We start from the raw sequence: 15,819 nt of genomic DNA on the forward strand, positions 1-15,819 counted from the left end.
CACATTGTTCTGTTATTTCCACTGTTAGCCGCCGAAGCTCACAACCGCAGATCTGTTTGGAGTTATCAGAGAATAAAGAGTAAGAAAAAAGAAAAAAGAAAATTACAGTGAGGTTGGGAAAGTGGCAGGCTTTGTTACTGTCTCAAAAAAGAAAAAAAGAAAAACATACTTGAAACAAATACATAATTGCCAATCAACAATGCGATTGTGTTTACAGCTGAAGAACAAAGCAGTTTGGATGTGGGAATTTTTTTTTTTTCCCTGTGTGATCCGACTCGGCGCCTTTACCAGAGGAAAACTGAGAACAGCTTCCCTTGCCATGCGCCGCAGATGGCGCGCATGCATAAGTGAACATCTGAAGGCACCGCGTTATTAGAAATAATGCTTTACTTTCCATTAACACGGCGCTGCCTATTGATCCCGCCAAGAAGATTTCTATTTAAAAAGTTGCCGGTTTCATGTTCTCCCAGGCTGCAGTGATGAAATATGAGAGCGAGAGTTTACAGCGGACAAATCGATGGCGGGAGTTTTGTAGCACAATTAATAGACCCGGTGTAATCCATTACTGATATCACACAACTCTTTGTATTTGAGAGTCTTCTCTTTTTTCCCCTTCCTTAAAGCTAAAAGGGGAAAGAATTAAGTGAATTGTTTAATGGGAAGAACGAAATGAACACTTAATTAATATTTTATAAAGCACGAATGCTTGTAGCAAATACAGCTGAGGGGATTTACAGCAGCTGACCCAGAGGTTAGCTGATTAGCTCCATGATGCAGCAGCAGGGGGCCTGCAGTGGTGCTAACCCGTCCAAACCGTCCTGGTGGACGCTGAGCTCTCCATGGTGCTGAAATGAGTGAAGGTCTGAGCAGACAGGCAGAGGAGCTGTTCGAACAAGTGGTGCTGAAGTACCAGAAACGTACCGTTTTTGAGCAGAGACGGTTCTTTTCCTGGTGCTGATGGTAAATTATGAGTCCTGATAAACTACTGGACAGTTTCTGCAGCTGTTTCTGATTAAACTAGACAGACAAAAGGTTTTTGTGACAACAGTCATGGAAATAATCAGGGTTAACATATTTTATTGCAATTCATGCACCAATCAGGTGCATTCCCATTACCAAGCAAAGGTTTTCATACGTTTTACGTTATTTTTTTTATGCAATTTTATAAGGTACACCAATGCAACATAATGCAACTGTTTTTAGATTTAAAACATGTTTAAACACTTAAGTCCTTTTTATATTCAGTGCTCATAAGTGGAGGCTGAACTTTTTGTCCTCGCAAAAAAGAAAATAAAAAAAAAAAACATTTTCTTCCAGAATTAGCCTGGAAGAATTGCACCAACAAGTTCCCATTTTTATTAAGCTACTATTTTCTCTACTTTTGAGTACGCGCAGCAGCAGACTTTAGTTTAATGTTTCAGCGAATGTAGGGAACCCCTTCTGCAATGTAAAAAAATTTTCATCTTTTTTTTTTAGAAAACCAGAATTGATGGAGAAGTCTGAATTTTGTTGAACAGGAGAACAAAACACTGCTTTTTGTCTGGACGCTGACTTGCTCCGGGCCACACAGGTGTGACTAAGTCTTATAGATTCATGGCTGATGGCGCAGCAGGGTTAGTGAGGGGAGAGTGGGTAACTAGAGCAGAGTGCATGGCTTGCAGATAGCCGCCTCCTCGGAGGATATGGCTCGGCAAGAGTGTTAGCTTTCGATCAATAATACTCAGAAGAAGTTTGATAGGGCTTTGGAGGAGCACACTTTGGGGAAACCTAAGAGCTCTGTGGAGTTTCTGTAATCCGTCTTTGTTTGCCGTGTTTCCCTGATCTCCACCTCTTTTGTTTTGTTTTCTCTCCTGGTATCTGTCCTTGAATCTCTGTCAGCTTCCCCATCAACATTCGGCTTCTTATCTTGCAAGAACGCACGCAGCTGTTTTCATCCTGGTTTGTTAACCAGTATGCCGCGAACTAAATTCAGAAATGAAAAATAATCTTAATTATTATTATTATTTTTTTTTGTGGTTGGTTTGTTCGCTTTGTTTGTTTTCTACACAGATTAAAATGTGCGGCGAAACGATCTGGCAAAGGTGAGGCAGAAACCCAGAGGGAAAAAACATCAACAAGAATGGGTTCACATGTAACTCTGCTGCTGTTATGATCCCTAACACACACACACACACACACACACACGCGCACACACACACACACACACAAGTGCACGCACATTTGCATTTCTAACCATAGGACTATCCATTGACTTCTATTCATTTTAGTCATTAATTTTTTATTAACCTAATCCAGTAGACTATTTATAACCTTACACCATATTTGGAGTACATGGCATTTGGTTCCCGTAGAGCCTACTGGTTCCAGAAATGGTCCCAAGTAGAATAGCTAAACAAGTTCACACACACACGCACGCACACACACATATTCCCAGAACTTTTCCAGGGAGTATCTGGGAGCTTGTGTCGCAATACAAGCCAAACATTCGGGCCAAATGGTCGTATTACAGCAGGTTGGACAGTGTCAGCACACAGATGAAATGTTGGAAGGCTCCATTTGGAAAGAGTAGAGACACACACACGCACAGGCAGTGAGGGAGTTGGAAAGCTGGAAGTGCTAAACACTCCCGATTAACACCGCTGATGGGAGGAGCGGTTCTAATCCCCAAAACAACTAGACGTGTCTTAAATCTCATTTCTGAACTGTTACTCCAGAGACAGGAGCTTCAGACTGAGAATGAGAGCACAAGAACATCTGATGAAATACAGACAAATAGTATTGTATTTATTTACTTAATGTTTTCCAGTGGCGGGCCGTTGGGGTTTCAGTCAGGGCCTTCACTAAACCTCAACAATACACACGTTGTGCAGGACAATGCAAGAACTAAGCACCACACCAAGCAACAGGCATCCAATAAACAAAAATACGCCAAGTAAAGCAACAATGCAGCCCCACAATGCCAACAATGCATATCAAGCAATATATCGTGTATATTTTAACAAAATACAGGCAACAGCATACATCATTGAATGGCCATCAATTTAGCATTCAATTGCTAAATTTAGCATTTGAGAAATTGTTTTACTTTCAGACTGTCATTGTATGTCACTTTTGATTGGCTGATAAATCTGGCAGTCATGCCAACTATGACCTGTTTTTGACGAGAGGTTAGCTGAATTTGTACAGCAGGTCCTGAGCCGCTCGCCAGATATGTTTAAGGCACCTTTTGAAAGTAGGAAATTAAAGTGAAACCCCAATAATAGCAGTAAGCAATTAAATTACTCCATCTCTTGCTGCGTTGCTCTCTATCAGGTATGTTTTTGGTTTTTACTAATATTTCAAAACAAAGACACAAAGATTATGGAGTCGACATTTCAAAGCGGCTTCATAGTTACGAGATTGTTATTTATTGCAGTTGACACAACAAAGTTAAAGAAACAGCAGCCTCTGTTTGCAGTTCTTCGAAAATATAAAACCTTTTACTAACTCTGGAATTTTAAAAAAGCTGCCAGCATTTCCAAACCCAGCAAGTATTATAACAAGAGGCTAAAAGTTTAAAAAGACACAAAACATAAGTTATTGTAAGCCTTCTAATTTTATGCTGGAAGTCTTGCTTTCTCTCCCTCTCTCGCAGCCTGAATGTATCACAGACAATACCACAAACATTATAGAAAGTGAAATTTTCTTTTAAATAGTGTTTTATGTCACTGCTCGTTTGAGCTTCATTATGGCTTATTTCAAGTGGAAATAGCAACATTTGTTATATTAATTAAATAACATTTTAACACCAAATAACACCAGAGTGCTGTGGCCGGTGCTTATTCATGGTGCTTTCTGTGAGCTTAATAATAAAAGTAGTATTTTTGAGTTTCCACATTTTTCGTGGCCATCTCTCATCAGTTGCTGCCACTGAAACATTTCCACTCAGTTGTTTCTCAGGAGGCATTGAACTTGGGAAAAACAGTTTCCATGTGTTTCCACTGGTGTGTGCCCACAGAAGTGGAAATAAAATGTTAATTGTTTATGGGATTAATGACGATGGGTGCAACAACAGTGTTTCACCGGTAGGTGGCGCATGTGGACTCTGAGTTGCCTGTTGCTCTGCCGTTTCTCATAAGTTGAGAGAAATTGGAGTAACACAGACTGCGTCTCCCGTCTGCTCACTTAAATGCTGTTTTTCTGGTGAGGATAACCCTCAAGTTTATGTTAACAAAGTACTTTATTATTTGGTACTGTTCGGGGAATGTTTGGGGAAATGTGGAAATGTGTTGAGAGAGACAGGACGGGTTTTGTTGTGTTTCGGAGCCAGCAGCGGCTAGAAGAGGTAGCCAGCAGGTCGTGATGCTAGTGGGTTAGCACACTGTAGCGGGTTAGCACACTGTAGCGGGTTAGNACTGTAGCGGGTTAGCACACTGTAGCGGGTTAGCACACTGTAGCGGGTTAGCAGACTGTAGCGGCGGGAAAGAGCGGGCTAGAGGGTGCAGCCACTGAATTGCTAACAGTGGTTGCTTGTAAAGGAAGTGGGGATATGTATATATATTCTATGGAATGACTATTGTGCTGTTTTCAGGCTCCATGGTTTGTTTGTGTTCTGGACACAGTTTTGGGAGGTTTAAGCAGTGATTTAATGCATTCACTTAAAGTAGTTTGCATTCAAAGGTATTTATGCCAGCGCAGTAGTGCCCATGAAATGTCGCTGTGTGATTGGATATGCATGTAGAGTGCGGTGAATTGAAGGTATATGTTACCATACAGGGAACTGGGACAAAATATGATGTTTATGATGGAATATGTCTACATAGACTATAAATACAGTAAATTACTGAACTATTAATGGGAATGCATTGACAGTAAAATGAGCTGGTTTGTTTAATAAATAAGTTGAGAGAAATTGGAGTAACACAGACTGCATCTCCTGTGTGCTCACTTAAATGCTGTTTTTCAGCTTCATCATCTGCTGCTAACCGGTCCAGAACCTTGGTACCCGCTACACATGGGTTTTTTTTTTTTTAACATCAAAAGCAAATTCCATCCAGTAAAGTTTCTACTTTGAAATATTTATCTTAATTACTAGTACTCAACAGAATAAAACACATTTGTAGTTATAATCAGACTGCACTTTGTTTGCTCCATTACCTCCCAGTTGATACGGAGGAGCTGCGTCTCTAAAGCGCAGCATGGAGGCAGGGGGTCTGTTCACAGCCCACATCATCACAACCATCCGTGTTTTCACCCTTTTGTTAGAAAAGCTTTAAACACAGTCCTGATAAAACAGGATTAATTGCATGAGAAACTTCTAAATAATTCATATTTTGAATCAGCTACACAGTGTTTACACCAGGTGATAAAAATCAATTCATATTGATGAGTTGGTTTCGTATAGATTTTGAAAGCTTGTACAACTTATCACCCAAAAGAAAGAAGCTTAATACAAGAGCAACAACAGCCATGAACACAACAGGAACCTCAGGGGGACTCCAGCAACCCTAAAAAAATTAAAAACAATTACTTCTGTTTCATGAAAAAGCCTTGTCTCAAACCTGAGATTTACCAAATATATTTTGTTACAAATTAACTTATAGAATCTGGGAACCTTTTTTTTATCTTTCTGTGTTTGCAGTTATTTTATATGCAGAAATCGGCTTATTTTATATGCAGAAATCGGCTTTGATTTTTTTTTAACACAAGCTTTTATTTTGAAAGCAACAGCCCTGTTTTTCTCCTTTTGGGTCTAAATCTAAAGCAGAGAATCGGCGGACCTTTGACCTTGTGTTGCCAAGGGAAACAGACTCTTCCCTGGCAGATAAATTTAGGAGAAATTAGATTTATTTTATAGAATCATCATTGTGATTCACTAAGAAATAAGGTGGTTGTTGTTTTAAAACCTAAACAGAACAAAGCAACAGACTGACTAAAAAGGAAAAAAAGTATGTTAATCTAAAAGCTCTACAAACAGTGCAGCATCATCAGAAAAAAAATTTTAATGAATATTTTACACTATTGATTCTGTAGATATTATATACTCGTTTTAATCAAAATTAGTTCAAATTATGGCATATTTCTAAGCACCTGATTATGATTATGTTCATTTTATGTTCAACACAAGCTAGTGCGGTTGAACACAGGAATTTCTTTCTATGTCAGCAGTAGAAAGCAGTAGCCTTTGTTGAAAGCCAGTCATACATAACGCACACGGCATCATTTTTCACACACTTTTGGTTTGCCCGTTGTCAAACCTTTGTGTTTTGGTCCAACCAAAACATGGTTACCGTGTAAACGAGAGGCCGTTTCGCTGTCCTGCCATCCTCGTGAACAGGGCCTAGATAAATCCTTGCGCAATTCAGAGAAATGAGGAATTGTACCGTTTGTACTTTGGTCAGGCCTCATTCAGGGTGACTAACTATTACTGATCCACCTTCAGCAACCAGAAGCAAACACCTTAGCGACCACTCAGTCAGTCTCACCAAGCTGCTGGTTGGACTGGAACAGCCGAGCGACGCTCTCTAACTGTCCTCACCCTTCAACCCCCCCCCCACCTCCACCTCTTTTTCCCATTATTCTGACACATTTAGCCTTCACACATTTCATCTCTGCATTTTCTCCTTTTCAAACGTGTAAAGTGGCAGCCCAAGTGGCAGATCGCCATGATTGTGACACGGGGCTTCATTTGCTCCTGACAAATAGGACGATGAGAGAGAGRGGGGGGGGGGCGAAGAAGGGGTGAGGAGGTGGGGCTGGGTGGGATATACATCAACATTAGAGAGGCTACTAAAAGCTTGAGCAGCAGCACTTATTCCACAAAGAAAAATTAACAATTCAATAAGCGAGATGAAAATAGTTGGTGCTAGAAAGCCAAAAACACAGAACTCCAAAAACAGCAATAAAGCAAAGTGGGATTGAGGCTGAGTGCCCAATGTTGTTTTTTTTCTCATCTTCTACATTTTTAAAAAATGTATTTTTTATTTTGTGGACACCGAATTATTAAAAATTGTCAGCGGTCATCGTTCTACGGCAGTTCTCTATTATGAGCTCATTCCAGCAGAGCGGACGGCGCTGGGTAACTGTTTGACCCTCTGTGCTCAGCCGACGTCCTTGGCTCTCCGTGTGAGAGTCCCGTCGAGGGAAACACTCCCTGTTCCTTTGCCACGTCCCGTCTGCAAACATATCAGCAAAAAAACCCCAAAACAACGATGGGAAGGGAGGCCTGATTAAGGTTCGCCGAGTTTACCACACCAAAACGAAGCAGAACCACCTTTTTCTTTTTATTTTAATTAGCCATGGAGGTCTCCGTGCAACGATTGTGGCTTGTGGAATAGTCGCCTCTCTCTCTCTCTGTCTCTCTTTCTCTATCACTCTGTGAAGGAGGGGTGAGCATTTGCGTGGACACAGCAGCAGACACTATCTCAATATCATGACCTCCATCTGCTCCCAGGTGCCCCCCTGTTGCTCCGTTCATTCATCCTTAGCGTTAGGCCCGGTTTCAGAGGGTGAATGGAGAGGGAGAAGTGGTGATGCGTAGTGAGTTTATTAATAGCATGCAGGAAGAGGTGAGAAGGCTCTTTAGCTTTCGTCTAAATATTCGGACAAAAAGCTCGCGGATCTCTGAAGCGCTGCCAGGGGTCAGATGACTGAAGCGCCGTTCGTAGCGTCCAAGCTGTTCTGCTGAGATGCAACACAGAAGGTGGGCGGCGAAGATGAAAACAGAAACAAGAGCCGCGACGGTCTCTGCTGGTGGCACGCCCAGGGATGCCCCCCATTGGCTTCAGTTCAGCTCGGCTTGAATTCTTTATGAAAACGACGATAGCTCACCAAGCGATATCTACATCCTAACTTGTTACTCTGGATGCTAACGGGCTACTTCGTATGCAGCTTTAATCCTTTCAGAAACTTGGTGTCTATCTCCAAAATTCAATTACTGAAAAACATGGGCACACCCTGGACAACTCATGTACAGGCCGGAGGTCAAATGGGAGAAGCATATTAACCTAACCTTACATGTCTGAGAAAGCTGAACAATATATGCTGCAGAAAGTACAAAAATTATGCAAAAACTGAACCTTTCAGCAGCAAAACAGTGGAAAAATCTGCCAAACTGTTGGAAAAATGTTTCTTTAAATTAAATAATTGATTTGATTGTCATTCAGTCATTTGCTGCCCTTTGACTTTATATTTCTAGACAGTCTAGCTTCAGAATAACAGGACATATTGACCTGGTACGTTGCATCATTTACAGTATGTCTCTCATGAACGACACACTAAGTCATAACGTGTCCTTGCTGGCTAGTTTCAAAGACCAAAACTGCTATTGATTATATTAACAATGTATTAATAATTGCACATTTAAGGAGGAGAATGTGAGATTTAAGTGGCATGTAATGTGGAAGTAATTTAAGTTACTCTGGTGATTGGAGATTTAAATGTTTAGCAGTTGAGTATGAAAGGGGCAGAAAAGATCTTGTATCTTCTACCGGCTCCTTTTCGAACAGATAAAATGAAATTGCATGTCCATTGGACATGATCATTTGTTTATTTATTTTTTTTCTTGTTTTTACTTTTTGTCTGTTCAAAATAAAATATTTCTTTTTTTTAAAGTGCGAAAATAAAAAGATCAAAAAGAGACTAACATGTTTGATTGTATGTACTTGTATGCATGAAAATGAGTAAAAAATAAAGAAAAAAGAGACAAACTCGTGATTTCTCTCTAGACAAATTTTTCTAACACCTTCCATGCAGAAGTTGCATAAGCTTTCAGAATTATTGACTCGTTGATAATAAGATCCAGCACTTTAAGATTCAATACAGTCGCCATTTTTTATGTGCTAGAACTGGACGTAAATGTCCAGATGATGCAACACTTTAAACAGTTCAAAGTTTTTCAGTTTTTTTTTTGTTTTTTTTGCTTTGTTTTGTTTTGTTTTTTTATCTATGCAGAAATACAAATCTCTAAAAACCTTCACTTTTCCTAACTTCAATTTTCAACTGTACATATTCCAAAAACGGGCTGCACAGTGGCGCAGTTGCCTTGCAGCAAGAAGGTTCTGGGTTCGATTCCTGGCCCCGGTCTTTCTGCATGGAGTTTGCATGTTCTCCCTGTGCATGGTGGGTTTTCTCCGGGTACTCCGGTTTCCTCACACAGTCCAAAAACATGACTGTCAGGTTAATTGGCCTCTCCAAATTATCCCTAGGTGTGAGTGTGTGTGCGTGGTTGTTTGTCCTGTGTGTCTCTGTGTTGCCCTGCAACAGACTGGCGACCTGTCCAGGGTGACCCCGCCTCTCGCCCGGAACGTTAGCTGGAGATAGGCACCACCAACCCTCCCATTAAGGGACAAGGGTGTGAAGAAAATGGATGGATATTCAAAAAGCCACTTTGTAGGCCTGGACAGAAACTATAAACCGATACCATTTTGTGTTGGTAACATCACACTGTTGTAGAATCAGTTAGGAGTTGATGGGAAGGCGGATGGAGCTGCATCCAACATGTGTTTGAGGCCAAAAGGCTCCAGACTGGGCAGATCATCAACAGAAAGTAATGCTTTAGATCAGAGCACAGTACTGACTTTAGGGAGTTCAATATAGAGTCCAGACCAACATTTTAAAGAGACAGTATGTATTTTCCAGAAACCTAGTGTCATTTTATAGCACTATCAAGTAACTATGTTAACGCCATAAAACTGTTGCGCAAACCAAATATGACTTTTAAAAAAATGTGAATTTGTAATTTAACACGTTAAAATATAATCTGTTGCTTTAAACTCACTATTTCTGAAATGTATATGGTCAACGTTTTTACCTGAGAAGCTGCTTCCATAGTGAGCTCAGCAGATGCAGCGGTTTCACCAGGTGTTTGCTAATTGCTGCTGGTTAGTCTGAAGGAGCTGAGTCATGGAGGATGCTCTGTGAGGCGGAAGCTCAGAGCTAGCGTTTTGCACAGGTTGCATGTGCAGGTATGATTTTGATGAGGGAACAACATTATAGCATGATGAAAAAGGTTAAAGAAAAGTTGATTTTACATAATACTGTCCCTTTGAAATGTGAAAACCGTTTCACAATTCTGCATGACTTTGTGTTGTGGTTATAAAATGACAAAATGTGGGAAAGCTCAAGAGGCCTGAATCATTCTGTAAGGCCCTTTGTGGATGGATATGACCCTGCTTTATGATGCAGGGTCACGGGGTCGGGGTACACCAGCCGCAAACTGAAGCTGAACGAAGTTCACAACATTTGGCCACCGTTTCTCACAGCTGTCCCCCAAGAGGAATCATTCTTCAGGTAAGCACAATACATCATCATCATCATCATAATCAACAGTTCCCTTTCCTAATGAGAGGGAAAGGTGTGATATTTTTAAGCTCCAGCCAGCAGCTGCCTCTGTTCAGCAGTAATTCAGGTTAAGCAGCTCCCCAGCAGGTGCTAAACATGTCCGCCACGCCAGGAACATTAACTGGCACCGAAAGACTCCCGGGGTCAAAGGCTTTCTCAGGTCTAGACTGGGTGCAACCTGAGGGAGATGACACCTGAGAGGAAGCCAAGAAAGCTGGAAGACAAGGCCTTTCTGTCCGACTCACGCAGCAGCTAGATCTGCTTTCTGTACGACGTTACAAACGCTGTAGCGTCGGAACAAAATAAAAATAAGAAGGCTCGCTTGAACCTGTTCAAAGCTGAGCCATATGGTAATGCAAATATTTCACATCAAGCTCTCACTGGAGGCTACAACGCACGTCTTTATTAATTCAGCAGCAGAGCTTGCTTTTTTTCTCTCTTTTTTTAGGGTTACTCAGATATGATAAAAAGGGGCTGGGATTACATTACTTCCAACCGTTTGAGGGAAGAAAGAGAATTCCTCATATAAGATTCAAATGCATTTGCGAGCTCTGATAAATGAATTCATGACTCAATCTTTGTGGCGTACAGTGGAGTGCGTGGCGCGGAGCCAGGATTTCTGAAAGTCTCACAACTCCTCCTCAATTAGACGAACCACAGGCAAGTTGTTTCAAAAAAAATAAAATAAAAACACAAGTCGGCTTTGAATTAAACCGATGTCATCATGTGAAAACTTTTGTCTTTTCCTCTGGCTCTGCCTGCAGGAGAGACTCTCACTTTGACGTACTCAGTGACAAATTTCCTGCCAGAATAACTGATATATGTCTCAATCCGGTGACCTTTTTTTTTTTTTTAGCAGGGAGGTTAAACAGCTTCATTGGATCGTCGCCACGGTGTTTTGTTTATCATCTTTTCCCATCTCAGTCACAAATGATTCCATCAAATCATTGACCATAAGTGGCACTGCTCTGTTTTGCATGATAGTCCACACATAAGGCGCCGTCTTCAAAGGCTACAGGTTGCAGGTCGTCAAGACAACCGGCTGGACAGACAGCGTTTTCCAGAGTCGGTAACATTCCTTGGATTTTCACGTTTTCTCACGTCACAACCGCAAACTTCAACAAGTAATTTTATCTGACTGACCAAAACAAAAGTAGTGCATTATTGCAAATAAGACAGGAATTAAAACTGTATTCAAAACGTTTTATAAAATTCTGAGAAGTGTGCATTTATCTCAGCGGTCTTTGCTCTAATAACCCTGAATAAAAACCCAACCAGCTGCATTCAGAGCTCTACTAATCATTCATTTTACCTCCGTGGGTTTAATTTGATCTCTGTAGCTCTCTGAAGGACCGCTGAGAGCTTTGGCGAACAAACATCATCGTGGAAACCGACAAACCCGGCAGACAGGTCAGGGAGAAAGTCGTCGAGAAGTTTAAAGCAGGATCAGTTCAGGAAACTTTTCAGCGGCATCTACTCAGCACAGCTAAACTGGGCCCTGCTTGGTTGTTGGGTTTCCCTCTAGTAAAGGTTACATGGTTCCAGCCTCTTTTCAGGACCGACTTTGCTCCTAAGCCAGGAGGAAGACACTATGTCTGAAGACTGCTGATTACTCACTACGAGGTGGATTAACTGGTTCCATCACAAGAGTGACTCCTTTACAATATTTAGATCCACTGTAAAAACTCACAAAAATGACTGAGCCCATTTGGTGCTGAAAATTGGCAACATCACAATGGTCCAAAGATGAGGTCCAGACGTTTTTGTGCTTGTTCCGTTGAATTGTGTTTGTGTCACAGGTGTTACTTTTCGAAGTCTGGGGTCGTCAGGACAACACCACCTACATAGAGCTGGAGCTCTATTTTAATGAAAAAAGACCTGGAATGTCTGGAGTTCCACAGCTGAAAGACTGGATGGTACACAATCAAAAACTGTGACCTTCTACTGGATCACAGACTAACAAAAATGAAGTGAGCTTACTGGGGCAAGTAAATCATGCAGTGTGGTCTCAGCTCAGCACTGAAGTATACACACCCCAGGGATGATTGGCTCAGGGAGACTAGACATAGTCTTCTCTTCTGTTTTACCTCTGCTTCTGCACTGATCCCACCAGTTAAGACAAAAAGAAGTATGGGGATGGTCTTGTGAGCTGTGGTGGTGTTGTGGTAAGGCTCTTTTGGTGGCACTAAATTGCTGTGGGTGAGGCTTTGGTAATAATTTCCACATGACCTCATTAGGACTATGTCACCAGGTGCCTTCCTCCATCCTTAACTCCGGCAGGGAATACCTGCCCAGAGAGTTGGCTGTTCCAGGGATTGTCCCTTCTTGGGATGTATAGGCTCCCAATCATCAAACATGCCAAAACACACCTACCCTGTATTGGCCAATGTACCCTGGGTGCTGAGTAAGGGGGGCTTGGCTGGTACATTTGCCTTCCTGCGGTCCTATTTCTGTGTCAGCCGTAAGGATTATCCTGTGGGGTGTCTGGTGTCTGTCTGACTGGGACTGGAGTGGATTTCTGAGGCCTGCTGCTCCTAGGTGCTGAGTGTTGCTAGATTTCCACCCTTCATACCATTCTAACATCGCTGCACCTCCAGGTGACAAATTCTGACACACACGGCAAGTATGTGTACAAGTATGTACAAATATAAGTTATTCTTTTATTGACATGGCCTGTCTACTTTGATCCAAGATGCAGTTATGATTTAATAAAGAAACCGCACAATTACAATACAAGCTTGCAAGATCAATTCTGCAAGCTTGATCTTGGCTGCCTTCACAAATACGCTCTGGCATATGAAGGCAGCAGACTTCTCCATAAAGTATGCCTGACATGGTGAGACAGGACACAAATAAAGCAGAGGTAGGCTAGAGAAGAATAATCCCAGCTTTGAATGCAGAGAACTCTTCAAGCCAATCATCTGAGGGAAAGACAGTGACACAACTGAGAACCTATCAGGCTAGGGCAAGGAAAATCTGATTACAGGACAAATATTAGTCATAATTTCCACTAATCTGTCATTTACGGAAGAGTGGAATGAAGAAGGCCAATAGAAATCACGTTTAGTTTTCCAAAAGTCATGAAGGAGACACAAATACACCCTATAGCTCTGGCAGATGCCAGAGAATGATCAAAGTGTATTCAGGAGTTAAAATGAGAAAAAAATATTCATTCTTTCGATGTGCAAAACTGGTGGAGATACATTCCAAAAGACTTGCTGGTTTAAGAACAGCAAAATGTTTTGACTCAGGGCAGGCTAAATATAAATGCCTGACACATATTAGTGGAAAAATGTTAAAAATGATCCATCTGCCACATAAGGTTCCAACAAAACAAACCAAGATTTGTGGTTGCGCCCTGTGAAACAGGACGTCTCACTTTCATCACATGAAGGCCAGGCCCGTTAGAGCGCGTAACACACAACATGAACCAGATAGATGTGAATAAATCACACAGTTGAAAAGGTGATTTTTTTCTTTCCTCCCCCAGCTGCATACAAAATGCCAACTTCAATGTTGTTTCAATACCAAACGGTGACATTTTAGGCAAAAATAAAAAAAACCCCAACAAAAAACAAATTCATATTCAGATAGGTCGTTGAAAAGCCGATGTCAGAAAGTTGAGGCAAAACAAAGAACAGCACAGGACCTCAAATCCACTCTTTGCTCTCGCTGCATAACAATTTATTCAAATTGCAGAGAAATTTGCAATTATTATAATTCATTTCAACCCACAAAGGCCGTGTTAAACACCTTTTGTGAAGAGCACTGAAAGCTCCCCTGAGAGCAAAACTGGAACTGTAGTACATAGCATGCAGGCTCAGTTCCTGCTGACGGTGTCTGCATCAGAACCTGAGCAGGTCTTCCCCACAAGATCAACATGGGAGTCAAATTTAGGAACGTTTAACAATCTGAGAGAACTTCAAGTGATGCTCCTTCAAGGCAGACGTTTGGTCATAAACTGCTGGTTTGATACTGAAGCTTTTTTTTTTGTCACTTAGAATAGGATTTCCTGCATGACGAGAAAGAAAGTTGGCATCAACTACATTGTCACTAACTGCATTTCCATTGACTGTGTAATTATGCAATTTGACATTTTGTAAATAAATGATCTTAATGGAAACTCGTTTTTTGATACAATGTTTTGGCGGTAGGAAGAGGTGGTGGTTTCGGCCGCATTAAAATTGGTTTATGTTGCAAAACTGCATTGGAAACAGTTTTGCATCACTCAAGTCACATGATCAACAACCGGATGTTGCCACTGGCACAAACCACGAAGCATAAGAGGACAGGAAGTAACTGGATCACAACGTGGTATGTGAACAAACCTATTCACCTGTCATTTTAATAATATTTCTTATTTGATTTATAAAATAAGAAAGATAATAAACACAATAGCGAAATTGTGTTTTTTTCGACAAAGTTTCGGGCACATTTGTAATGGAAACGGAGCTACTGCTTCCTTCAAGTCCTTCCTGTGATGAATTCCTGGATATAGCCAGACACTGAGCACCTCCTCTGCTGTTATCAGATCTCCACTCAGCGCAATTTGGGCAAGGTCAGAAATTCAGCACGCAAATTGCACAAAAAAATTGTGTGCTGAATTTCTGTGTAAGTTGCCATGCTGATCATGTGTTGATGGAAAACGGTGCAAACACAGACGGCTATTCCTCATGTGGCGTCCGTCCGTCCATCCATCCATCCATCCATCCATCCATCCGTCCGTCCATCCATCCGTCCGTCTCTTCTCACCTCAATCGCTTCTCTTTAGCACAACCGATCCAAACCCAACTCATTTCCTAAGAAGGTTTTCTTCGATCATTGTTGGTAATCACGCGCCTGCTCTGGGAATTGTGCGTGAAGACACCGTTACGCATCACAGTGGGCGTTTTGGCGACACCGTGGCGCAGCCGTCGCGTGCCTCGGCGCGGCAAAGTCCTGCGTATGGAGCATGTCTAACTCATCAAAGCAGGTTGAATTTACCAGACACTTTACAAACAAACCGGGCGCAGTGACGAGTCCCGGTCACTGCCGTCCTTTTTCTCCGGAAAAGGAAGCGACCGCAGCTGGTAAAGAGACCATCTTACCCTCCGGTGGCCTAATTTGGCATACCGCACTATTCAGGGGGCTGTGTTTGAAACATGACTTCACGATTATTACAAGGAGGATTCAATTCATGACTCGTGAAGCGAAAGGTGCAAATGTCAGTCATTTGCGCGCAAAAAGGGAGTTTTGCTTAAACACTCCAGATTAAAGTAGCATACATCATATGCGGGTTTTTTTTTTCTTTTTGTTTTGATTTTTTTAAGGAGAGCTAAACGGATCAGCGGAATCATCGGTATCCATCCCTGCAGCAGTTAAACCCACAGAGCTCTGAAATGAAAGCGATTCCTCGGACTGAGTGTCGGGGACCTGTGTGAATAATCCCGCACAAGTCGTCTGGACATTAACACATCCGCAGCTGCTCCCTGTCACCAGTCGCGGTAGGATGCTCTTATT

The 15,819-nt window shown here is 41.7% G+C and overlaps 1 protein-coding gene across 1 annotated transcript in view; it reads right to left on the reverse strand.

Moving 5' to 3' along the window:
* nrxn2b (neurexin 2b) overlaps positions 1–15,819 on the reverse strand; it is a 435,854-nt gene that overhangs the window by 419,340 nt on the left and 695 nt on the right. The window lies entirely within an intron of this gene.

The sequence above is a fragment of the Poecilia reticulata genome, linkage group LG18 (genome assembly GCF_000633615.1).
Source record: "Poecilia reticulata strain Guanapo linkage group LG18, Guppy_female_1.0+MT, whole genome shotgun sequence".
Classification (NCBI taxonomy): domain Eukaryota; kingdom Metazoa; phylum Chordata; class Actinopteri; order Cyprinodontiformes; family Poeciliidae; genus Poecilia; species Poecilia reticulata.